Genomic DNA, 20,626 nt, shown 5'->3' with positions numbered 1-20,626 from the left:
GCCTGTGGTTCCTGGGCGATGGCGGGGCAGCGATGCCGGGAGCCCGGGACTCCTGAGAGCCTGTCTGCGCGGCCTAGGGCCCCAGGGGTGATCGCCAGCCCCGGGGCCCCTGCCTCCTGGCCCGGGCCCAGCTCCAGCACCACCGCCCTCCTGGGGGGGAAGCGAGCTCTTGGGCAGAGCCTCTCTGGGTCAGGGTGGGTGTCTGTCTAGGTCCGTGTCTTGGATCCTCTCCGTGTCGCCGTTTCTCTGTTTCTCCGTGTCTCTGTCTCTGTCTCTGTCTCTGGGTCTCTGGGCTGGCGCCAGCAGGAGCTGTCCAGGGTCCCCGCGAGGGGCGGGTTGGGGGCGGGGTGCCGGTCTCCTGGGCGGCGCTGGCGGGGGGGAAGTGTGGCCGCCCCGCCTCCCCGCTCCCTCAGGGGCAGCGCGGCGGGCTTCCGCTGACGCCCTCTGGTCGCGCCGGTGGCTCCGCCTGGGTTTGGGCAAGTCGGGGCCCGGCCGGCGCCGCAGAGGTCAGGGCTCCCGCTGGGAGGCCCCTCGGGCCGGAGGGGACTCAGAGGAGCACGGGCCCGGCGGCCCGACGCCCCGACGCCTCGGGCCAAGTGCCCCGCGCCACCCCCCTCCCAGCAGCCGCATCTCCTGCGACCCATCGCCGGATCCGAGCGGCCAGGGCGGCCTGGAGTGTTCCCGGGCCGCGAGGGGAGAGCGCCCAGCCAGGCGCCCCGCCCCCATCCCCGCCCCCACCGCCGCCCCCACCACCCCTCGTTTCCCACCGCCGCCCGCCCCGCCCCGCCTCCTCGCACCCCGGGCTGCTCCAGGCCTCCGCGCCCTGGGAGGGCAGCAGGGCGGGGCAGCGCAGGGTTTGGCTGGCCCGCTGGCCGCGCCCGAGGCGGCCGCGGCGGGAGGCAGCAGCGGGAGGAAGGCGGCAGGCCGAGCGCGGGCGCAGGGGGCGCCGGCGGCGGGTGCGCGTCACAGAGGCCTGGGCGCGCGCGAGCCGCGGGCCGGGCGACGCGGCGCGGCTTCTTAGGGGCGCCGGCGGCAGGCGCCAGCGTCTACGGCCATACCACCCTGAACGCGCCCGATCTCGTCTGATCTCGGAAGCTAAGCAGGGTCGGGCCTGGTTAGTACTTGGATGGGAGACCGCCTGGGAATACCGGGTGCTGTAGGCTTTTGCCTCCCTCGCCTTTTGCCGCCGGCCGGGCGCGGCTCCCTCCGCGCTCCTGCCGCCCCTCCTCCGTCCTGCGGCCTCCGGCCTCCGTCCTCCGCGGACGCCCCCCACCCCTCCAGCCAGCCCGACCCCCCCCACCCTCCCCCTCCCCTCCCGCCCCCCTCCGCACCGCGGGCCCGCCGGCGCCGCCCATGGGCAGGGCCCAACCCCTCCCCGCCACAGCCCAACCCTTCCAGCTCGCGGCCCCACCCGAACCCAGGGCCAATCGGGGCCAGCCCGGCGGGACCGGGACCGGGACCGGGACCGGGACCCCGACGCCGCACACGCCGCCGGCCGGCTCCCTCTGGCCTCGGCCTCTTCCCACCCGCTCGGCTCCCGCTCCGGTGACACCCCAGCCCTTCCCTCGGCGCCCCGCCCCCGCCGCCCCAGCCGCCGGGTAGAGTCGTCCTGTCAGGTGGAACGGATTCCACGGCGGTGCCGGGAGGCCCAAACGGGTCCCAAAGCGACCAGCCCCGCCCACCGAGGAAAGGCACCTGGTCAGGCTTTTCCAGACACCGCCCGCTTCTCCAAGGACAGGGCGGACTGGGTTAGAGAGGAGCGTCTCGGGCACCTCACCCAAGACGGGATGGCTTCTGCCTTTGCTGGCGTCTCTGCCGCTGCAGGTCATCTTCTAAAACCTGGTACCCGCTTGCTTGTCCTTGAGAGGCTCATTCACAATCAACACTCCTTTCCCGACCTAAGTTTGTCCCTGTCAGTTTGTCTCGCTTTTCCTTCCAGAAGCCCCCTTCCCGGGGTGGGGGGGAGGGGGGGAGGTGGTGGTGGTGGGGGGGGGTAGGGGGGTGGGTGGGTCTGAGTTTCAAGCTCCACCTGACTAGGATCCCATTCTGCTTTCGCCTTCGGGCGGTCCTGCCTCGCTTGGAAACGCTGCTACGTTGCTCCTGGTGGATGAGCTTGCGTTCGTTTTGAGTTTGAGAACGCTGGATGCAAAGACGAGGAGTCTTGATGGCTGAGGCTTTTGGTGTCCCCTCACTCGGGGGCCTCCCTCTCTTCCCGCCTCCCCCCGCCTCCCCACCCACCCCCTCACACCCGACCCCTACCACCCCAGGGCCCCGGCCGGGCCCCGCCCCTCCAGGCCGCATCTGTCAGAGGGAGTTGAAAAGCCTCCTGACAGGACACGTCCTCCCTCAGCAGCCAGCCCTTCCTGGCTCCCTGGCTTCAGCTTTCCGTTCGCGTGGCTCGGGCAGCCTTTCGCATCTTCTTTGCACCTGCCTGTGTTTGCAACAGAGGACCGTGGCCAAGGGATCCAGGAAACCGGGAGGAGAGCTGGCTTCCGGGGAGGCGAATGGGAAGGACAGGGAGGCAGAGAGGGAGCCTTGCCTCAGAGAACGGACTTTGAACCCCCGAAGGGAAAAGTCCTCCAGATAAATCACGTCTTCCCCACCGAATCCAAGAGCCATACTCGCTCGCTGTGGAAAAATGGGGACATCCCGGTCAAAGCAGGACGAGAGAGGACCCAAAGCTCCCTCCTCTCCCCGTTCAGCCATCGTCGTCCTGGGAGGGAGTCTCTTCGCGGTTCGCTTCTCCTGCCGGCCCCGTTTCCCCTCCTGCCAACCCAGCGCCTCTATCGCCTGCTCCTCGCTTCCTCGGGCTGCGGGCTGCGGGCTGCGGGATGGGGGAGGGGGGGGTGCGGTGCGCGTCGCTCCCTGCCAGCTCGTGCCCGGGGTGGTTCTGACGGGTCCCCGGATCTGATCTCCGAGGAGCACCTTCTGCGGGGAGAAGCGGGACTGCGTCCCTGTCAGTTTCCCGGAGCGCGGGACCGGAGCCTTGCCCCGAAACGCAGGCTCGGGAGACCGAAGTCCTGAGCTGAAACCCAAGGGGCGCCGTCTCCCGCGAGTGACGTGCCCTCCCTGAGCTGCGCTTTCCTCCTCTGGTGCGAGGGGGTCCTGGCGTTCGTGCCTCCTTGCGGGGGCGAGTGCTGGTGAGAACGCAAGCGGGAAATACGGAGCAGACCGCTCAGCACGGAGCGCGGCCTCGGTGGGGGCCCGGGCCTCGGCCGCCGTCCTTCCCCACGAGCCTACTTCTTGCCGCCGAGGCTCATCCAGCACCCAGGGATCGATCGCCTGGCTGCTTCCGGCCAGACACTCTCCTAGGTGCTGGCCACCCAGCAGCCGAGAACGCGGGTGCCAATCTCGGCCTCCGGGGCGTTCGCCTCCTCGCCTCTGGGGCCGCAAGACCAGCGGTGTGCCTACGCATGCCGGCCAGAGGTGGCAGAACCTGACGAGGACACGTGCCGTGGAAAATGGAGAGCTTGGCGCCCCGGAGGGCCTCGTCGGACGTCTGTGGATGGCCGTCGCTCTCTTTGCCGAAGCCCGCCCCCTGCCCATCTTCTCTCCGTCCCAGGGTCCCCTTTCCAGTGGGACGCAAGAAGGCCCACAGGGCCCAAACGCTGGAGACGGGCAGCGCACACAGCGCGCCCTGGGTCCCGGGGGGTGCGGCGGGAAAGCCTTGCGGCACAGAACCCTGAAGCCCAGAGGTCTCGAGACAGGGAGAGCCGGGACGTCGGCAGGCACCGACGGGCCTTCGGACGCGACTCTTCCTCCCCGTCATCACACCGTGCTGCTCCTCCCTCCGTCCTGGGCGCGAGCGCGCTCTTGGGAAGACGGAGGCGCCTTCGTCGGTGACCTAGCGGGCGGGAGATCCCGGGCAACGTCCCCAGCGGCACTTGAGCAGAACGGGGACGCTGCGGTCGGTCGTCGGGGAGGGGCTTCTACATGTCTGGTAGATGGAGCTGCTTTCTCGTGCCAAGTTCTCTGGGCCCTGACTTTTCTGCCTGCTCCTTCTATCAACTCAGTAAGGTCGGGGGTGCCCGGCAGAAAGAGGAAAAGAGCCAGAGCGAAGAAGCGGAGAGAAAGGAACACACAAACCCGGACGCACACACACACACAGGCACACAGACACACAGGCGCGCGCGCGCGCGCACACACACACACACACACACACACACACACGCCTACACACCCACTCGCACAACCCGCACAAGCACACGCACACGCAAGCGCAGACAGAGCGCGCCAGCGAGCTCCGGTGCCTGCCTGTGGTTCCTGGGCGATGGCGGGGCAGCGATGCCGGGAGCCCGGGACTCCTGAGAGCCTGTCTGCGCGGCCTAGGGCCCCAGGGGTGATCGCCAGCCCCGGGGCCCCTGCCTCCTGGCCCGGGCCCAGCTCCAGCACCACCGCCCTCCTGGGGGGCAAGCGAGCTCTTGGGCAGAGCCTCTCTGGGTCAGGGTGGGTGTCTGTCTAGGTCCGTGTCTTGGATCCTCTCCGTGTCGCCGTTTCTCTGTTTCTCCGTGTCTCTGTCTCTGTCTCTGTCTCTGGGTCTCTGGGCTGGCGCCAGCAGGAGCTGTCCAGGGTCCCCGCGAGGGGCGGGTTGGGGGCGGGGTGCCGGTCTCCTGGGCGGCGCTGGCGGGGGGGAAGTGTGGCCGCCCCGCCTCCCCGCTCCCTCAGGGGCAGCGCGGCGGCTTCCGCTGACGCCCTCTGGTCGCGCTGGTGGCTCCGCCTGGGTTTGGGCAAGTCGGGGCCCGGCCGGCGCCGCAGAGGTCAGGGCTCCCGCTGGGAGGCCCCTCGGGCCGGAGGGGACTCAGAGGAGCACGGGCCCGGCGGCCCGACGCCCCGACGCCTCGGGCCAAGTGCCCCGCGCCACCCCCCTCCCAGCAGCCGCATCTCCTGCGACCCATCGCCGGATCCGAGCGGCCAGGGCGGCCTGGAGTGTTCCCGGGCCGCGAGGGGAGAGCGCCCAGCCAGGCGCCCCGCCCCCATCCCCGCCCCCACCGCCGCCCCCACCACCCCTCGTTTCCCACCGCCGCCCGCCCCGCCCCGCCTCCTCGCACCCCGGGCTGCTCCAGGCCTCCGCGCCCTGGGAGGGCAGCAGGGCGGGGCAGCGCAGGGTTTGGCTGGCCCGCTGGCCGCGCCCGAGGCGGCCGCGGCGGGAGGCAGCAGCGGGAGGAAGGCGGCAGGCCGGGCGCGGGCGCAGGGGGCGCCGGCGGCGGGTGCGCGTCACAGAGGCCTGGGCGCGCGCGAGCCGCGGGCCGGGCGACGCGGCGCGGCTTCTTAGGGGCGCCGGCGGCAGGCGCCAGCGTCTACGGCCATACCACCCTGAACGCGCCCGATCTCGTCTGATCTCGGAAGCTAAGCAGGGTCGGGCCTGGTTAGTACTTGGATGGGAGACCGCCTGGGAATACCGGGTGCTGTAGGCTTTTGCCTCCCTCGCCTTTTGCCGCCGGCCGGGCGCGGCTCCCTCCGCGCTCCTGCCGCCCCTCCTCCGTCCTGCGGCCTCCGGCCTCCGTCCTCCGCGGACGCCCCCCACCCCTCCAGCCAGCCCGACCCCCCCCACCCTCCCCCTCCCCTCCCGCCCCCCTCCGCACCGCGGGCCCGCCGGCGCCGCCCATGGGCAGGGCCCAACCCCTCCCCGCCACAGCCCAACCCTTCCAGCTCGCGGCCCCACCCGAACCCAGGGCCAATCGGGGCCAGCCCGGCGGGACCGGGACCGGGACCGGGACCGGGACCCCGACGCCGCACACGCCGCCGGCCGGCTCCCTCTGGCCTCGGCCTCTTCCCACCCGCTCGGCTCCCGCTCCGGTGACACCCCAGCCCTTCCCTCGGCGCCCCGCCCCCGCCGCCCCAGCCGCCGGGTAGAGTCGTCCTGTCAGGTGGAACGGATTCCACGGCGGTGCCGGGAGGCCCAAACGGGTCCCAAAGCGACCAGCCCCGCCCACCGAGGAAAGGCACCTGGTCAGGCTTTTCCAGACACCGCCCGCTTCTCCAAGGACAGGGCGGACTGGGTTAGAGAGGAGCGTCTCGGGCACCTCACCCAAGACGGGATGGCTTCTGCCTTTGCTGGCGTCTCTGCCGCTGCAGGTCATCTTCTAAAACCTGGTACCCGCTTGCTTGTCCTTGAGAGGCTCATTCACAATCAACACTCCTTTCCCGACCTAAGTTTGTCCCTGTCAGTTTGTCTCGCTTTTCCTTCCAGAAGCCCCCTTCCCGGGGTGGGGGGGAGGGGGGGAGGTGGTGGTGGTGGGGGGGGGGTAGGGGGTGGGTGGGTCTGAGTTTCAAGCTCCACCTGACTAGGATCCCATTCTGCTTTCGCCTTCGGGCGGTCCTGCCTCGCTTGGAAACGCTGCTACGTTGCTCCTGGTGGATGAGCTTGCGTTCGTTTTGAGTTTGAGAACGCTGGATGCAAAGACGAGGAGTCTTGATGGCTGAGGCTTTTGGTGTCCCCTCACTCGGGGGCCTCCCTCTCTTCCCGCCTCCCCCCGCCTCCCCACCCACCCCCTCACACCCGACCCCTACCACCCCAGGGCCCCGGCCGGGCCCCGCCCCTCCAGGCCGCATCTGTCAGAGGGAGTTGAAAAGCCTCCTGACAGGACACGTCCTCCCTCAGCAGCCAGCCCTTCCTGGCTCCCTGGCTTCAGCTTTCCGTTCGCGTGGCTCGGGCAGCCTTTCGCATCTTCTTTGCACCTGCCTGTGTTTGCAACAGAGGACCGTGGCCAAGGGATCCAGGAAACCGGGAGGAGAGCTGGCTTCCGGGGAGGCGAATGGGAAGGACAGGGAGGCAGAGAGGGAGCCTTGCCTCAGAGAACGGACTTTGAACCCCCGAAGGGAAAAGTCCTCCAGATAAATCACGTCTTCCCCACCGAATCCAAGAGCCATACTCGCTCGCTGTGGAAAAATGGGGACATCCCGGTCAAAGCAGGACGAGAGAGGACCCAAAGCTCCCTCCTCTCCCCGTTCAGCCATCGTCGTCCTGGGAGGGAGTCTCTTCGCGGTTCGCTTCTCCTGCCGGCCCCGTTTCCCCTCCTGCCAACCCAGCGCCTCTATCGCCTGCTCCTCGCTTCCTCGGGCTGCGGGCTGCGGGCTGCGGGATGGGGGAGGGGGGGGTGCGGTGCGCGTCGCTCCCTGCCAGCTCGTGCCCGGGGTGGTTCTGACGGGTCCCCGGATCTGATCTCCGAGGAGCACCTTCTGCGGGGAGAAGCGGGACTGCGTCCCTGTCAGTTTCCCGGAGCGCGGGACCGGAGCCTTGCCCCGAAACGCAGGCTCGGGAGACCGAAGTCCTGAGCTGAAACCCAAGGGGCGCCGTCTCCCGCGAGTGACGTGCCCTCCCTGAGCTGCGCTTTCCTCCTCTGGTGCGAGGGGGTCCTGGCGTTCGTGCCTCCTTGCGGGGGCGAGTGCTGGTGAGAACGCAAGCGGGAAATACGGAGCAGACCGCTCAGCACGGAGCGCGGCCTCGGTGGGGGCCCGGGCCTCGGCCGCCGTCCTTCCCCACGAGCCTACTTCTTGCCGCCGAGGCTCATCCAGCACCCAGGGATCGATCGCCTGGCTGCTTCCGGCCAGACACTCTCCTAGGTGCTGGCCACCCAGCAGCCGAGAACGCGGGTGCCAATCTCGGCCTCCGGGGCGTTCGCCTCCTCGCCTCTGGGGCCGCAAGACCAGCGGTGTGCCTACGCATGCCGGCCAGAGGTGGCAGAACCTGACGAGGACACGTGCCGTGGAAAATGGAGAGCTTGGCGCCCCGGAGGGCCTCGTCGGACGTCTGTGGATGGCCGTCGCTCTCTTTGCCGAAGCCCGCCCCCTGCCCATCTTCTCTCCGTCCCAGGGTCCCCTTTCCAGTGGGACGCAAGAAGGCCCACAGGGCCCAAACGCTGGAGACGGGCAGCGCACACAGCGCGCCCTGGGTCCCGGGGGGTGCGGCGGGAAAGCCTTGCGGCACAGAACCCTGAAGCCCAGAGGTCTCGAGACAGGGAGAGCCGGGACGTCGGCAGGCACCGACGGGCCTTCGGACGCGACTCTTCCTCCCCGTCATCACACCGTGCTGCTCCTCCCTCCGTCCTGGGCGCGAGCGCGCTCTTGGGAAGACGGAGGCGCCTTCGTCGGTGACCTAGCGGGCGGGAGATCCCGGGCAACGTCCCCAGCGGCACTTGAGCAGAACGGGGACGCTGCGGTCGGTCGTCGGGGAGGGGCTTCTACATGTCTGGTAGATGGAGCTGCTTTCTCGTGCCAAGTTCTCTGGGCCCTGACTTTTCTGCCTGCTCCTTCTATCAACTCAGTAAGGTCGGGGGTGCCCGGCAGAAAGAGGAAAAGAGCCAGAGCGAAGAAGCGGAGAGAAAGGAACACACAAACCCGGACGCACACACACACACAGGCACACAGACACACAGGCGCGCGCGCGCGCGCACACACACACACACACACACACACACACGCCTACACACCCACTCGCACAACCCGCACAAGCACACGCACACGCAAGCGCAGACAGAGCGCGCCAGCGAGCTCCGGTGCCTGCCTGTGGTTCCTGGGCGATGGCGGGGCAGCGATGCCGGGAGCCCGGGACTCCTGAGAGCCTGTCTGCGCGGCCTAGGGCCCCAGGGGTGATCGCCAGCCCCGGGGCCCCTGCCTCCTGGCCCGGGCCCAGCTCCAGCACCACCGCCCTCCTGGGGGGCAAGCGAGCTCTTGGGCAGAGCCTCTCTGGGTCAGGGTGGGTGTCTGTCTAGGTCCGTGTCTTGGATCCTCTCCGTGTCGCCGTTTCTCTGTTTCTCCGTGTCTCTGTCTCTGTCTCTGTCTCTGGGTCTCTGGGCTGGCGCCAGCAGGAGCTGTCCAGGGTCCCCGCGAGGGGCGGGTTGGGGGCGGGGTGCCGGTCTCCTGGGCGGCGCTGGCGGGGGGGAAGTGTGGCCGCCCCGCCTCCCCGCTCCCTCAGGGGCAGCGCGGCGGCTTCCGCTGACGCCCTCTGGTCGCGCTGGTGGCTCCGCCTGGGTTTGGGCAAGTCGGGGCCCGGCCGGCGCCGCAGAGGTCAGGGCTCCCGCTGGGAGGCCCCTCGGGCCGGAGGGGACTCAGAGGAGCACGGGCCCGGCGGCCCGACGCCCCGACGCCTCGGGCCAAGTGCCCCGCGCCACCCCCCTCCCAGCAGCCGCATCTCCTGCGACCCATCGCCGGATCCGAGCGGCCAGGGCGGCCTGGAGTGTTCCCGGGCCGCGAGGGGAGAGCGCCCAGCCAGGCGCCCCGCCCCCATCCCCGCCCCCACCGCCGCCCCCACCACCCCTCGTTTCCCACCGCCGCCCGCCCCGCCCCGCCTCCTCGCACCCCGGGCTGCTCCAGGCCTCCGCGCCCTGGGAGGGCAGCAGGGCGGGGCAGCGCAGGGTTTGGCTGGCCCGCTGGCCGCGCCCGAGGCGGCCGCGGCGGGAGGCAGCAGCGGGAGGAAGGCGGCAGGCCGGGCGCGGGCGCAGGGGGCGCCGGCGGCGGGTGCGCGTCACAGAGGCCTGGGCGCGCGCGAGCCGCGGGCCGGGCGACGCGGCGCGGCTTCTTAGGGGCGCCGGCGGCAGGCGCCAGCGTCTACGGCCATACCACCCTGAACGCGCCCGATCTCGTCTGATCTCGGAAGCTAAGCAGGGTCGGGCCTGGTTAGTACTTGGATGGGAGACCGCCTGGGAATACCGGGTGCTGTAGGCTTTTGCCTCCCTCGCCTTTTGCCGCCGGCCGGGCGCGGCTCCCTCCGCGCTCCTGCCGCCCCTCCTCCGTCCTGCGGCCTCCGGCCTCCGTCCTCCGCGGACGCCCCCCACCCCTCCAGCCAGCCCGACCCCCCCCACCCTCCCCCTCCCCTCCCGCCCCCCTCCGCACCGCGGGCCCGCCGGCGCCGCCCATGGGCAGGGCCCAACCCCTCCCCGCCACAGCCCAACCCTTCCAGCTCGCGGCCCCACCCGAACCCAGGGCCAATCGGGGCCAGCCCGGCGGGACCGGGACCGGGACCGGGACCGGGACCCCGACGCCGCACACGCCGCCGGCCGGCTCCCTCTGGCCTCGGCCTCTTCCCACCCGCTCGGCTCCCGCTCCGGTGACACCCCAGCCCTTCCCTCGGCGCCCCGCCCCCGCCGCCCCAGCCGCCGGGTAGAGTCGTCCTGTCAGGTGGAACGGATTCCACGGCGGTGCCGGGAGGCCCAAACGGGTCCCAAAGCGACCAGCCCCGCCCACCGAGGAAAGGCACCTGGTCAGGCTTTTCCAGACACCGCCCGCTTCTCCAAGGACAGGGCGGACTGGGTTAGAGAGGAGCGTCTCGGGCACCTCACCCAAGACGGGATGGCTTCTGCCTTTGCTGGCGTCTCTGCCGCTGCAGGTCATCTTCTAAAACCTGGTACCCGCTTGCTTGTCCTTGAGAGGCTCATTCACAATCAACACTCCTTTCCCGACCTAAGTTTGTCCCTGTCAGTTTGTCTCGCTTTTCCTTCCAGAAGCCCCCTTCCCGGGGTGGGGGGGGGGGGGGGGAGGTGGTGGTGGTGGGGGGGGTAGGGGGGTGGGTGGGTCTGAGTTTCAAGCTCCACCTGACTAGGATCCCATTCTGCTTTCGCCTTCGGGCGGTCCTGCCTCGCTTGGAAACGCTGCTACGTTGCTCATGGTGGATGAGCTTGCGTTCGTTTTGAGTTTGAGAACGCTGGATGCAAAGACGAGGAGTCTTGATGGCTGAGGCTTTTGGTGTCCCCTCACTCGGGGGCCTCCCTCTCTTCCCGCCTCCCCCCGCCTCCCCACCCACCCCCTCACACCCGACCCCTACCACCCCAGGGCCCCGGCCGGGCCCCGCCCCTCCAGGCCGCATCTGTCAGAGGGAGTTGAAAAGCCTCCTGACAGGACACGTCCTCCCTCAGCAGCCAGCCCTTCCTGGCTCCCTGGCTTCAGCTTTCCGTTCGCGTGGCTCGGGCAGCCTTTCGCATCTTCTTTGCACCTGCCTGTGTTTGCAACAGAGGACCGTGGCCAAGGGATCCAGGAAACCGGGAGGAGAGCTGGCTTCCGGGGAGGCGAATGGGAAGGACAGGGAGGCAGAGAGGGAGCCTTGCCTCAGAGAACGGACTTTGAACCCCCGAAGGGAAAAGTCCTCCAGATAAATCACGTCTTCCCCACCGAATCCAAGAGCCATACTCGCTCGCTGTGGAAAAATGGGGACATCCCGGTCAAAGCAGGACGAGAGAGGACCCAAAGCTCCCTCCTCTCCCCGTTCAGCCATCGTCGTCCTGGGAGGGAGTCTCTTCGCGGTTCGCTTCTCCTGCCGGCCCCGTTTCCCCTCCTGCCAACCCAGCGCCTCTATCGCCTGCTCCTCGCTTCCTCGGGCTGCGGGCTGCGGGCTGCGGGATGGGGGAGGGGGGGGTGCGGTGCGCGTCGCTCCCTGCCAGCTCGTGCCCGGGGTGGTTCTGACGGGTCCCCGGATCTGATCTCCGAGGAGCACCTTCTGCGGGGAGAAGCGGGACTGCGTCCCTGTCAGTTTCCCGGAGCGCGGGACCGGAGCCTTGCCCCGAAACGCAGGCTCGGGAGACCGAAGTCCTGAGCTGAAACCCAAGGGGCGCCGTCTCCCGCGAGTGACGTGCCCTCCCTGAGCTGCGCTTTCCTCCTCTGGTGCGAGGGGGTCCTGGCGTTCGTGCCTCCTTGCGGGGGCGAGTGCTGGTGAGAACGCAAGCGGGAAATACGGAGCAGACCGCTCAGCACGGAGCGCGGCCTCGGTGGGGGCCCGGGCCTCGGCCGCCGTCCTTCCCCACGAGCCTACTTCTTGCCGCCGAGGCTCATCCAGCACCCAGGGATCGATCGCCTGGCTGCTTCCGGCCAGACACTCTCCTAGGTGCTGGCCACCCAGCAGCCGAGAACGCGGGTGCCAATCTCGGCCTCCGGGGCGTTCGCCTCCTCGCCTCTGGGGCCGCAAGACCAGCGGTGTGCCTACGCATGCCGGCCAGAGGTGGCAGAACCTGACGAGGACACGTGCCGTGGAAAATGGAGAGCTTGGCGCCCCGGAGGGCCTCGTCGGACGTCTGTGGATGGCCGTCGCTCTCTTTGCCGAAGCCCGCCCCCTGCCCATCTTCTCTCCGTCCCAGGGTCCCCTTTCCAGTGGGACGCAAGAAGGCCCACAGGGCCCAAACGCTGGAGACGGGCAGCGCACACAGCGCGCCCTGGGTCCCGGGGGGTGCGGCGGGAAAGCCTTGCGGCACAGAACCCTGAAGCCCAGAGGTCTCGAGACAGGGAGAGCCGGGACGTCGGCAGGCACCGACGGGCCTTCGGACGCGACTCTTCCTCCCCGTCATCACACCGTGCTGCTCCTCCCTCCGTCCTGGGCGCGAGCGCGCTCTTGGGAAGACGGAGGCGCCTTCGTCGGTGACCTAGCGGGCGGGAGATCCCGGGCAACGTCCCCAGCGGCACTTGAGCAGAACGGGGACGCTGCGGTCGGTCGTCGGGGAGGGGCTTCTACATGTCTGGTAGATGGAGCTGCTTTCTCGTGCCAAGTTCTCTGGGCCCTGACTTTTCTGCCTGCTCCTTCTATCAACTCAGTAAGGTCGGGGGTGCCCGGCAGAAAGAGGAAAAGAGCCAGAGCGAAGAAGCGGAGAGAAAGGAACACACAAACCCGGACGCACACACACACACAGGCACACAGACACACAGGCGCGCGCGCGCGCGCACACACACACACACACACACACACACACACGCCTACACACCCACTCGCACAACCCGCACAAGCACACGCACACGCAAGCGCAGACAGAGCGCGCCAGCGAGCTCCGGTGCCTGCCTGTGGTTCCTGGGCGATGGCGGGGCAGCGATGCCGGGAGCCCGGGACTCCTGAGAGCCTGTCTGCGCGGCCTAGGGCCCCAGGGGTGATCGCCAGCCCCGGGGCCCCTGCCTCCTGGCCCGGGCCCAGCTCCAGCACCACCGCCCTCCTGGGGGGCAAGCGAGCTCTTGGGCAGAGCCTCTCTGGGTCAGGGTGGGTGTCTGTCTAGGTCCGTGTCTTGGATCCTCTCCGTGTCGCCGTTTCTCTGTTTCTCCGTGTCTCTGTCTCTGTCTCTGTCTCTGGGTCTCTGGGCTGGCGCCAGCAGGAGCTGTCCAGGGTCCCCGCGAGGGGCGGGTTGGGGGCGGGGTGCCGGTCTCCTGGGCGGCGCTGGCGGGGGGGGAAGTGTGGCCGCCCCGCCTCCCCGCTCCCTCAGGGGCAGCGCGGCGGGCTTCCGCTGACGCCCTCTGGTCGCGCCGGTGGCTCCGCCTGGGTTTGGGCAAGTCGGGGCCCGGCCGGCGCCGCAGAGGTCAGGGCTCCCGCTGGGAGGCCCCTCGGGCCGGAGGGGACTCAGAGGAGCACGGGCCCGGCGGCCCGACGCCCCGACGCCTCGGGCCAAGTGCCCCGCGCCACCCCCCTCCCAGCAGCCGCATCTCCTGCGACCCATCGCCGGATCCGAGCGGCCAGGGCGGCCTGGAGTGTTCCCGGGCCGCGAGGGGAGAGCGCCCAGCCAGGCGCCCCGCCCCCATCCCCGCCCCCACCGCCGCCCCCACCACCCCTCGTTTCCCACCGCCGCCCGCCCCGCCCCGCCTCCTCGCACCCCGGGCTGCTCCAGGCCTCCGCGCCCTGGGAGGGCAGCAGGGCGGGGCAGCGCAGGGTTTGGCTGGCCCGCTGGCCGCGCCCGAGGCGGCCGCGGCGGGAGGCAGCAGCGGGAGGAAGGCGGCAGGCCGAGCGCGGGCGCAGGGGGCGCCGGCGGCGGGTGCGCGTCACAGAGGCCTGGGCGCGCGCGAGCCGCGGGCCGGGCGACGCGGCGCGGCTTCTTAGGGGCGCCGGCGGCAGGCGCCAGCGTCTACGGCCATACCACCCCTGAACGCGCCCGATCTCGTCTGATCTCGGAAGCTAAGCAGGGTCGGGCCTGGTTAGTACTTGGATGGGAGACCGCCTGGGAATACCGGGTGCTGTAGGCTTTTGCCTCCCTCGCCTTTTGCCGCCGGCCGGGCGCGGCTCCCTCCGCGCTCCTGCCGCCCCTCCTCCGTCCTGCGGCCTCCGGCCTCCGTCCTCCGCGGACGCCCCCCACCCCTCCAGCCAGCCCGACCCCCCCCACCCTCCCCCTCCCCTCCCGCCCCCCTCCGCACCGCGGGCCCGCCGGCGCCGCCCATGGGCAGGGCCCAACCCCTCCCCGCCACAGCCCAACCCTTCCAGCTCGCGGCCCCACCCGAACCCAGGGCCAATCGGGGCCAGCCCGGCGGGACCGGGACCGGGACCGGGACCGGGACCCCGACGCCGCACACGCCGCCGGCCGGCTCCCTCTGGCCTCGGCCTCTTCCCACCCGCTCGGCTCCCGCTCCGGTGACACCCCAGCCCTTCCCTCGGCGCCCCGCCCCCGCCGCCCCAGCCGCCGGGTAGAGTCGTCCTGTCAGGTGGAACGGATTCCACGGCGGTGCCGGGAGGCCCAAACGGGTCCCAAAGCGACCAGCCCCGCCCACCGAGGAAAGGCACCTGGTCAGGCTTTTCCAGACACCGCCCGCTTCTCCAAGGACAGGGCGGACTGGGTTAGAGAGGAGCGTCTCGGGCACCTCACCCAAGACGGGATGGCTTCTGCCTTTGCTGGCGTCTCTGCCGCTGCAGGTCATCTTCTAAAACCTGGTACCCGCTTGCTTGTCCTTGAGAGGCTCATTCACAATCAACACTCCTTTCCCGACCTAAGTTTGTCCCTGTCAGTTTGTCTCGCTTTTCCTTCCAGAAGCCCCCTTCCCGGGGTGGGGGGGAGGGGGGGAGGTGGTGGTGGTGGGGGGGGTAGGGGGGTGGGTGGGTCTGAGTTTCAAGCTCCACCTGACTAGGATCCCATTCTGCTTTCGCCTTCGGGCGGTCCTGCCTCGCTTGGAAACGCTGCTACGTTGCTCCTGGTGGATGAGCTTGCGTTCGTTTTGAGTTTGAGAACGCTGGATGCAAAGACGAGGAGTCTTGATGGCTGAGGCTTTTGGTGTCCCCTCACTCGGGGGCCTCCCTCTCTTCCCGCCTCCCCCCGCCTCCCCACCCACCCCCTCACACCCGACCCCTACCACCCCAGGGCCCCGGCCGGGCCCCGCCCCTCCAGGCCGCATCTGTCAGAGGGAGTTGAAAAGCCTCCTGACAGGACACGTCCTCCCTCAGCAGCCAGCCCTTCCTGGCTCCCTGGCTTCAGCTTTCCGTTCGCGTGGCTCGGGCAGCCTTTCGCATCTTCTTTGCACCTGCCTGTGTTTGCAACAGAGGACCGTGGCCAAGGGATCCAGGAAACCGGGAGGAGAGCTGGCTTCCGGGGAGGCGAATGGGAAGGACAGGGAGGCAGAGAGGGAGCCTTGCCTCAGAGAACGGACTTTGAACCCCCGAAGGGAAAAGTCCTCCAGATAAATCACGTCTTCCCCACCGAATCCAAGAGCCATACTCGCTCGCTGTGGAAAAATGGGGACATCCCGGTCAAAGCAGGACGAGAGAGGACCCAAAGCTCCCTCCTCTCCCCGTTCAGCCATCGTCGTCCTGGGAGGGAGTCTCTTCGCGGTTCGCTTCTCCTGCCGGCCCCGTTTCCCCTCCTGCCAACCCAGCGCCTCTATCGCCTGCTCCTCGCTTCCTCGGGCTGCGGGCTGCGGGCTGCGGGATGGGGGAGGGGGGGGGGTGCGGTGCGCGTCGCTCCCTGCCAGCTCGTGCCCGGGGTGGTTCTGACGGGTCCCCGGATCTGATCTCCGAGGAGCACCTTCTGCGGGGAGAAGCGGGACTGCGTCCCTGTCAGTTTCCCGGAGCGCGGGACCGGAGCCTTGCCCCGAAACGCAGGCTCGGGAGACCGAAGTCCTGAGCTGAAACCCAAGGGGCGCCGTCTCCCGCGAGTGACGTGCCCTCCCTGAGCTGCGCTTTCCTCCTCTGGTGCGAGGGGGTCCTGGCGTTCGTGCCTCCTTGCGGGGGCGAGTGCTGGTGAGAACGCAAGCGGGAAATACGGAGCAGACCGCTCAGCACGGAGCGCGGCCTCGGTGGGGGCCCGGGCCTCGGCCGCCGTCCTTCCCCACGAGCCTACTTCTTGCCGCCGAGGCTCATCCAGCACCCAGGGATCGATCGCCTGGCTGCTTCCGGCCAGACACTCTCCTAGGTGCTGGCCACCCAGCAGCCGAGAACGCGGGTGCCAATCTCGGCCTCCGGGGCGTTCGCCTCCTCGCCTCTGGGGCCGCAAGACCAGCGGTGTGCCTACGCATGCCGGCCAGAGGTGGCAGAACCTGACGAGGACACGTGCCGTGGAAAATGGAGAGCTTGGCGCCCCGGAGGGCCTCGTCGGACGTCTGTGGATGGCCGTCGCTCTCTTTGCCGAAGCCCGCCCCCTGCCCATCTTCTCTCCGTCCCAGGGTCCCCTTTCCAGTGGGACGCAAGAAGGCCCACAGGGCCCAAACGCTGGAGACGGGCAGCGCACACAGCGCGCCCTGGGTCCCGGGGGGTGCGGCGGGAAAGCCTTGCGGCACAGAACCCTGAAGCCCAGAGGTCTCGAGACAGGGAGAGCCGGGACGTCGGCAGGCACCGACGGGCCTTCGGACGCGACTCTTCCTCCCCGTCATCACACCGTGCTGCTCCTCCCTCCGTCCTGGGCGCGAGCGCGCTCTTGGGAAGACGGAGGCGCCTTCGTCGGTGACCTAGCGGGCGGGAGATCCCGGGCAACGTCCCCAGCGGCACTTGAGCAGAACGGGGACGCTGCGGTCGGTCGTCGGGGAGGGGCTTCTACATGTCTGGTAGATGGAGCTGCTTTCTCGTGCCAAGTTCTCTGGGCCCTGACTTTTCTGCCTGCTCCTTCTATCAACTCAGTAAGGTCGGGGGTGCCCGGCAGAAAGAGGAAAAGAGCCAGAGCGAAGAAGCGGAGAGAAAGGAACACACAAACCCGGACGCACACACACACACAGGCACACAGACACACAGGCGCGCGCGCGCGCGCGCACACACACACACACACACACACACACACGCCTACACACCCACTCGCACAACCCGCACAAGCACACGCACACGCAAGCGCAGACAGAGCGCGCCAGCGAGCTCCGGTGCCTGCCTGTGGTTCCTGGGCGATGGCGGGGCAGCGATGCCGGGAGCCCGGGACTCCTGAGAGCCTGTCTGCGCGGCCTAGGGCCCCAGGGGTGATCGCCAGCCCCGGGGCCCCTGCCTCCTGGCCTGGGCCCAGCTCCAGCACCACCGCCCTCCTGGGGGGGAAGCGAGCTCTTGGGCAGAGCCTCTCTGGGTCAGGGTGGGTGTCTGTCTAGGTCCGTGTCTTGGATCCTCTCCGTGTCGCCGTTTCTCTGTTTCTCCGTGTCTCTGTCTCTGTCTCTGTCTCTGGGTCTCTGGGCTGGCGCCAGCAGGAGCTGTCCAGGGTCCCCGCGAGGGGCGGGTTGGGGGCGGGGTGCCGGTCTCCTGGGCGGCGCTGGCGGGGGGGAAGTGTGGCCGCCCCGCCTCCCCGCTCCCTCAGGGGCAGCGCGGCGGGCTTCCGCTGACGCCCTCTGGTCGCGCCGGTGGCTCCGCCTGGGTTTGGGCAAGTCGGGGCCCGGCCGGCGCCGCAGAGGTCAGGGCTCCCGCTGGGAGGCCCCTCGGGCCGGAGGGGACTCAGAGGAGCACGGGCCCGGCGGCCCGACGCCCCGACGCCTCGGGCCAAGTGCCCCGCGCCACCCCCCTCCCAGCAGCCGCATCTCCTGCGACCCATCGCCGGATCCGAGCGGCCAGGGCGGCCTGGAGTGTTCCCGGGCCGCGAGGGGAGAGCGCCCAGCCAGGCGCCCCGCCCCCATCCCCGCCCCCACCGCCGCCCCCACCACCCCTCGTTTCCCACCGCCGCCCGCCCCGCCCCGCCTCCTCGCACCCCGGGCTGCTCCAGGCCTCCGCGCCCTGGGAGGGCAGCAGGGCGGGGCAGCGCAGGGTTTGGCTGGCCCGCTGGCCGCGCCCGAGGCGGCCGCGGCGGGAGGCAGCAGCGGGAGGAAGGCGGCAGGCCGGGCGCGGGCGCAGGGGGCGCCGGCGGCGGGTGCGCGTCACAGAGGCCTGGGCGCGCGCGAGCCGCGGGCCGGGCGACGCGGCGCGGCTTCTTAGGGGCGCCGGCGGCAGGCGCCAGCGTCTACGGCCATACCACCCTGAACGCGCCCGATCTCGTCTGATCTCGGAAGCTAAGCAGGGTCGGGCCTGGTTAGTACTTGGATGGGAGACCGCCTGGGAATACCGGGTGCTGTAGGCTTTTGCCTCCCTCGCCTTTTGCCGCCGGCCGGGCGCGGCTCCCTCCGCGCTCCTGCCGCCCCTCCTCCGTCCTGCGGCCTCCGGCCTCCGTCCTCCGCGGACGCCCCCCACCCCTCCAGCCAGCCCGACCCCCCCCACCCTCCCCCTCCCCTCCCGCCCCCCTCCGCACCGCGGGCCCGCCGGCGCCGCCCATGGGCAGGGCCCAACCCCTCCCCGCCACAGCCCAACCCTTCCAGCTCGCGGCCCCACCCGAACCCAGGGCCAATCGGGGCCAGCCCGGCGGGACCGGGACCGGGACCGGGACCGGGACCGGGACCGGGACCCCGACGCCGCACACGCCGCCGGCCGGCTCCCTCTGGCCTCGGCCTCTTCCCACCCGCTCGGCTCCCGCTCCGGTGACACCCCAGCCCTTCCCTCGGCGCCCCGCCCCCGCCGCCCCAGCCGCCGGGTAGAGTCGTCCTGTCAGGTGGAACGGATTCCACGGCGGTGCCGGGAGGCCCAAACGGGTCCCAAAGCGACCAGCCCCGCCCACCGAGGAAAGGCACCTGGTCAGGCTTTTCCAGACACCGCCCGCTTCTCCAAGGACAGGGCGGACTGGGTTAGAGAGGAGCGTCTCGGGCACCTCACCCAAGACGGGATGGCTTCTGCCTTTGCTGGCGTCTCTGCCGCTGCAGGTCATCTTCTAAAACCTGGTACCCGCTTGCTTGTCCTTGAGAGGCTCATTCACAATCAACACTCCTTTCCCGACCTAAGTTTGTCCCTGTCAGTTTGTCTCGCTTTTCCTTCCAGAAGCCCCCTTCCCGGGGTGGGGGGGAGGGGGGGAGGTGGTGGTGGTGGGGGGGGGTAGGGGGGTGGGTGGGTCTGAGTTTCAAGCTCCACCTGACTAGGATCCCATTCTGCTTTCGCCTTCGGGCGGTCCTGCCTCGCTTGGAAACGCTGCTACGTTGCTCCTGGTGGATGAGCTTGCGTTCGTTTTGAGTTTGAGAACGCTGGATGCAAAGACGAGGAGTCTTGATGGCTGAGGCTTTTGGTGTCCCCTCACTCGGGGGCCTCCCTCTCTTCCCGCCTCCCCCCGCCTCCCCACCCACCCCCTCACACCCGACCCCTACCACCCCAGGGCCCCGGCCGGGCCCCGCCCCTCCAGGCCGCATCTGTCAGAGGGAGTTGAAAAGCCTCCTGACAGGACACGTCCTCCCTCAGCAGCCAGCCCTTCCTGGCTCCCTGGCTTCAGCTTTCCGTTCGCGTGGCTCGGGCAGCCTTTCGCATCTTCTTTGCACCTGCCTGTGTTTGCAACAGAGGACCGTGGCCAAGGGATCCAGGAAACCGGGAGGAGAGCTGGCTTCCGGGGAGGCGAATGGGAAGGACAGGGAGGCAGAGAGGGAGCCTTGCCTCAGAGAACGGACTTTGAACCCCCGAAGGGAAAAGTCCTCCAGATAAATCACGTCTTCCCCACCGAATCCAAGAGCCATACTCGCTCGCTGTGGAAAAATGGGGACATCCCGGTCAAAGCAGGACGAGAGAGGACCCAAAGCTCCCTCCTCTCCCCGTTCAGCCATCGTCGTCCTGGGAGGGAGTCTCTTCGCGGTTCGCTTCTCCTGCCGGCCCCGTTTCCCCTCCTGCCAACCCAGCGCCTCTATCGCCTGCTCCTCGCTTCCTCGGGCTGCGGGCTGCGGGCTGCGGGATGGGGGAGGGGGGGGGGTGCGGTGCGCGTCGCTCCCTGCCAGCTCGTGCCCGGGGTGGTTCTGACGGGTCCCCGGATCTGATCTCCGAGGAGCACCTTCTGCGGGGAGAAGCGGGACTGCGTCCCTGTCAGTTTCCCGGAGCGCGGGACCGGAGCCTTGCCCCGAAACGCAGGCTCGGGAGACCGAAGTCCTGAGCTGAAACCCAAGGGGCGCCGTCTCCCGCGAGTGACGTGCCCTCCCTGAGCTGCGCTTTCCTCCTCTGGTGCGAGGGGGTCCTGGCGTTCGTGCCTCCTTGCGGGGGCGAGTGCTGGTGAGAACGCAAGCGGGAAATACGGAGCAGACCGCTCAGCACGGAGCGCGGCCTCGGTGGGGGCCCGGGCCTCGGCCGCCGTCCTTCCCCACGAGCCTACTTCTTGCCGCCGAGGCTCATCCAGCACCCAGGGATCGATCGCCTGGCTGCTTCCGGCCAGACACTCTCCTAGGTGCTGGCCACCCAGCAGCCGAGAACGCGGGTGCCAATCTCGGCCTCCGGGGCGTTCGCCTCCTCGCCTCTGGGGCCGCAAGACCAGCGGTGTGCCTACGCATGCCGGCCAGAGGTGGCAGAACCTGACGAGGACACGTGCCGTGGAAAATGGAGAGCTTGGCGCCCCGGAGGGCCTCGTCGGACGTCTGTGGATGGCCGTCGCTCTCTTTGCCGAAGCCCGCCCCCTGCCCGTCTTCTCTCCGTCCCAGGGTCCCCTTTCCAGTGGGACGCAAGAAGGCCCACAGGGCCCAA

General features: G+C 69.9%; 5 non-coding genes across 5 annotated transcripts; all 5 read left to right on the top strand.

The window, feature by feature from the left end:
- Nucleotides 1-1,044: 1,044 nt before the first annotated feature.
- LOC139044628 (5S ribosomal RNA) lies at nt 1,045-1,163 on the top strand. Its single transcript, XR_011501695.1, has one exon. It is a non-coding gene; the product is annotated as a 5S ribosomal RNA (ribosomal RNA).
- Nucleotides 1,164-5,295: 4,132 nt separating this feature from the next.
- On the top strand, nt 5,296-5,414 carry LOC139044627 (5S ribosomal RNA). Its single transcript, XR_011501694.1, has one exon. It is a non-coding gene; the product is annotated as a 5S ribosomal RNA (ribosomal RNA).
- Nucleotides 5,415-9,544: 4,130 nt separating this feature from the next.
- LOC139044626 (5S ribosomal RNA) lies at nt 9,545-9,663 on the top strand. Its single transcript, XR_011501693.1, has one exon. It is a non-coding gene; the product is annotated as a 5S ribosomal RNA (ribosomal RNA).
- Nucleotides 9,664-13,797: 4,134 nt separating this feature from the next.
- LOC139044640 (5S ribosomal RNA) lies at nt 13,798-13,917 on the top strand. The gene has a single exon (XR_011501708.1). It is a non-coding gene; the product is annotated as a 5S ribosomal RNA (ribosomal RNA).
- Nucleotides 13,918-18,051: 4,134 nt separating this feature from the next.
- LOC139044625 (5S ribosomal RNA) lies at nt 18,052-18,170 on the top strand. Its single transcript, XR_011501692.1, has one exon. It is a non-coding gene; the product is annotated as a 5S ribosomal RNA (ribosomal RNA).
- Nucleotides 18,171-20,626: the final 2,456 nt, after the last annotated feature.

The sequence above is a fragment of the Equus asinus genome, chromosome 2 (genome assembly GCF_041296235.1).
Source record: "Equus asinus isolate D_3611 breed Donkey chromosome 2, EquAss-T2T_v2, whole genome shotgun sequence".
Classification (NCBI taxonomy): Eukaryota; Metazoa; Chordata; class Mammalia; order Perissodactyla; family Equidae; genus Equus; species Equus asinus.
Note: the sequence above shows the minus strand (reverse complement) of the source record. Positions and strands in the feature narration are given on the sequence as shown.